Source organism: Pinus tabuliformis, chromosome 1_2 (assembly GCF_031772625.1).
Source record: "Pinus tabuliformis cultivar Carrire ecotype Pingquan chromosome 1_2, CPIR1, whole genome shotgun sequence".
NCBI classification, from domain to species: Eukaryota; Viridiplantae; Streptophyta; class Pinopsida; order Pinales; family Pinaceae; genus Pinus; species Pinus tabuliformis.
The window spans coordinates 580,736,751-580,740,747 of NC_142298.1; positions in this window are offsets into that span (position 1 = coordinate 580,736,751).

A 3,997-nucleotide genomic window follows, 5' to 3' on the forward strand; every position below is an offset into this window, starting at 1 on the left:
AAAAGCCTTTTTCACAAAAATGTCGATTTATGACAATTTCACTTAAAGATAAAGGAAGACTAAACGACACTTTTAACTTTAAGGAAACGAAGATTTTCAACACTTAAACGAAAATATGAATCAGATGCACAAGTAGACCAATCAATTATTTTAATGAAGGAAGATTTTACGACACTTCGTATTTGACAAAACAATCGACTGAAACTACTTTCAACAATGGACTGCAAATGATAAAACAAATACATAAACAAACATTTAACAATCTAGTCTAAAATGGGTCGAAACAAGGAAACGAAGACTGCTTTCAGAGACAAGAAATCATCTAAATCCAACAAACAATTCAAACAACTGAAAATTGACTTAAGGCTTCAGCTCCTAGATGGGAAAACTGATCCAAAAGGAATCAGCGTAGGCCAGAGTGAGGGACAGTGCGATGCATAGCACTGTCTCAGTTCAGAGGGTGCCATTCATTGCACTGTCTCAGTTACAGAGCTGCGATGATTGCAGAATGACAATTTCATGCTCAAAATTGACTCAATTTCAGTGAATTGGACTTAAATTCGATGAAAAACAGAGGGTAAAGTATGTCAAAGTGTTCCAAGAGATTGATTAGCTACTATAAGGGATAGGATCACTCCCTAGCAGAGTCACCATTTTTTTATGGGCAAATTTAGTGTCTTTTCGAACGACTAACCCCTAGACCTAGTAGAAAGTCTAGAACAACAATTAAAGTAATTCCATTTCCTTTCCTATAGCTAACAGATAAAAGAAAGAGCAAAAGTACCAACCTGTATCTCTTGCTTGATCCCTCTTCCCTTTGACTTCTTTCATCACTCCCTTCCGTACTTAACTCGCATGAAAGGTACCTGCACACAAGCCGAGACAGAAAACAATCAAAGCACACATATTGATCTGTTAACTAAACATATTATAGAATTGAAAGTACAATATACATCACATAACACATGAATGGGAAAAAACATAGAACTATTTATTCATAGAAGGAAAGATTACAACCCATGTAGATGCATGTCCGATTCAGCGTCATCCTTCTAGCTTCAAACCCTTCTCTCCTCATGGAAACAACAATTTGACATGATAACATTACTCTCTCCACTAATCTCATCCAAGCAGCATTTCCTTAGCTTAAGAAGTCTCAACCTTAGACCAGCCTTGAATGCCTAGTCCTTTTATAGCTGAATGGAGGAGGTTAAGCCATTAATGGCCCTCATGAATGCTTTTCCATAATTGGGAAGTGGTTCCATGGAGGAAGGGATAATGGATTAAGGTTCATTCATCTCCTTCCTCATCCAAAAGCGAGCCCAATCCTTCTAGAAACCTCTAGAAGCATCCATTGGATGAGGAATCCAATGGATTCATTTGAAAAATTCGATGGATCTCGCTCATCGCAGGTGATACAAAGGCCAGGTGCTATGCATAGCACCCAAACAGTGTAGTGCCTGCCATTCATTGCAGCCAGATAGAAGGCCACCTGCGATGATCTCCTTAGGGACATTTTTTGGATGAATGGTGTCATGAAACTCTTGGGAGGCAAGCATGATGTAGGTTAACTTCATTAGGGAATGAAAACAATTGAATTAGGGGTTGATGGACCCTAATAATATAGATCTGGAAGTTGGGGTTGATGTGCCCAAATTTTCCTGTAACATTAAGCTTCCACAAGTTTGTTTGTAGAAGTAGATCAAGTATTTTTCTTTAGTATATTGCATTATCAGGTGATCTACAGTGAGAAATTCTACAAAGGAGCTCATCAGTTTAATCTGATCCCTTGGATGACATAAGGTTAAAATTAGATAGTTTATTTTGTAAATAAAACAAAAATATTGATAAGGGTTTTCTAGCCTAAATGCACCCAAATAAAGTGAAGAAAAAATGGTAGGATGAGTAAGTGGGTAAGTAGTAGAAAGGTTGCAGAAATATCATGCCATTTGATACGAAAAGCACTTGTGTCATTGCTCCAAATGCATCATTTAAGTATGCATAAGTGGTAAACAAAACAAAATAAATGGTTCACAGTTTGGTTTGCTTAACATCCCCTCATTCATTTTAACCCCTATGACACTCACTAACTTCCCTTTCATAATAAAAATATTAATACCTATAGTTTTCTAAGTCAAAAAGGCTCAGAGCATTTCTTTGACTTCTGGCGAGACTAGACCCTTGGCTTGATGACCTAAGAAGGAATGCTGTTAAATTCCCTTATAATTCATTCGCCCCCATCATAAAACCCCTTTTCCTAAGGTTAAGTTCTCTTTCCTAGGAAAACCCCTTTATAAACATGTTTTATGTACAAAACCCACCAAACATATTTATCCTAAATACTAAGTATATGGAAAGCACACAACATTTCATATACCTAAGTGCAATACCCCTTCCACTCATTTCACCGCATATTAACTTTTTAACTTTATTATTTAAATTTCTGAAAAACCCATTGTCCCGTATATATTTAAGTCCTTTATATAAATTAACCCCACCCCTTAGTTTGTTTATAAACTATATTACTACCCCGTATCCCACAAATATATTAAAAACCCCGCCCACAGTCCTTAATCCCTCATTAAAGTGCCCCCAACGAGATTAAGTATTAAGTTTATCATATACCGCCGGTGATTAGACCCATGGGCCCCCTAAAAAAATTTTGTATAAATCGCCACGCAACTTCACCTCCCGATCACTGTACGATCTCCCTCCCCCTCATCCAACGGCTCACATCCATATCAGGCCGACCTGATGTCTACCCTTTACCCACCCGATAAGGTGGTTTTCCTCCCAACCCCCGATGCTACGTGTCAAACAATGAATGGGATTGGGTGACCCCTCCCGAATACCGCCCGCACCACAAAAGCAGTGCGATGGACCTCCCAAACCACTTCCCCCTTTCAACCAAAAACTGTCACTGTTCATCAATCAATGAACCCACCAAAAATTAACCGTTTTTGCTATAAAAGCCCGTTTACCCCTCTTTTCACTCTTTTCACGCAATTGTTATTAAGAATTCAGAAAAGCCATTGCGACCCCTGCAAACAACAAAATTTCTCACTGACCTCTGCCATTACTCCAGAGACACTGCAGACAGCCCAGCTCATCCATCAGTCCGTACCAGAACCATACGAACCTTTGCAGCCACCATCAACCACCATTTACAGTCAATTCCGCCCAATTCCAAGTATTTAACTGTGGAATTCCAACTCCATTGTCAAATTTAGAGTCAATTCACCCTCATAACATTGTTAATTAAGTAAAAAAACATCAAAATTACTTCCGTTTTAACACTTTGAGCCATAACCATTCTGCAAAACCTCTGTTGCCCTAAAAACTCTGAATCACCCCCCACGCTCAAATCCACAAGAACTGAGTATGGCTGCCCCAATTGCAATGGATGTAAGGCCCATCTCTACACCTCACTTGGACTTGGACCACCTTCCTTTAGCTGATAAGGATTTTCAAATAAAGGATACCACTGCCCAAGAGCCCCTGCTCAAAGTACATTGCCAAAGTAGGGACAGGTTCCTGAACCATGCTGATGAAATTGGCCTTTGGGAGTCAAATTTGCCCAAGTACCAGTTCCCCCAAGTCCACATTTTTCCTGAGATTGTTCATATGTGCTATGCTTGCTATGTCCCCAGTCATAGAACTATCATGTCTCATGACCAGAAGGTCCTTTTCACCATCACTACTGAGTCTATTAATGAAATGTTGTAGCTCCAACTAGGGCCAAACCTAACCCCACTCTCAATTGGAGACTTGTTGGACCTGTATCCTAAACTTAGCTTTGCAAAATTGGCCCAACTATTCCAAACCTTCATCAGAGAAGAGAAACACATCTCTAAGGACTTGATCTAGAATTTATCCAGGACAAAGAACTAAAGGTATTACCAACTCATGTGCATGAATGTGCCTATGTTACTTTATGCAATGGATCGATAAGATTGTGAAATACATAGACATTGAAGCAGTTAGGGAAAACACAACA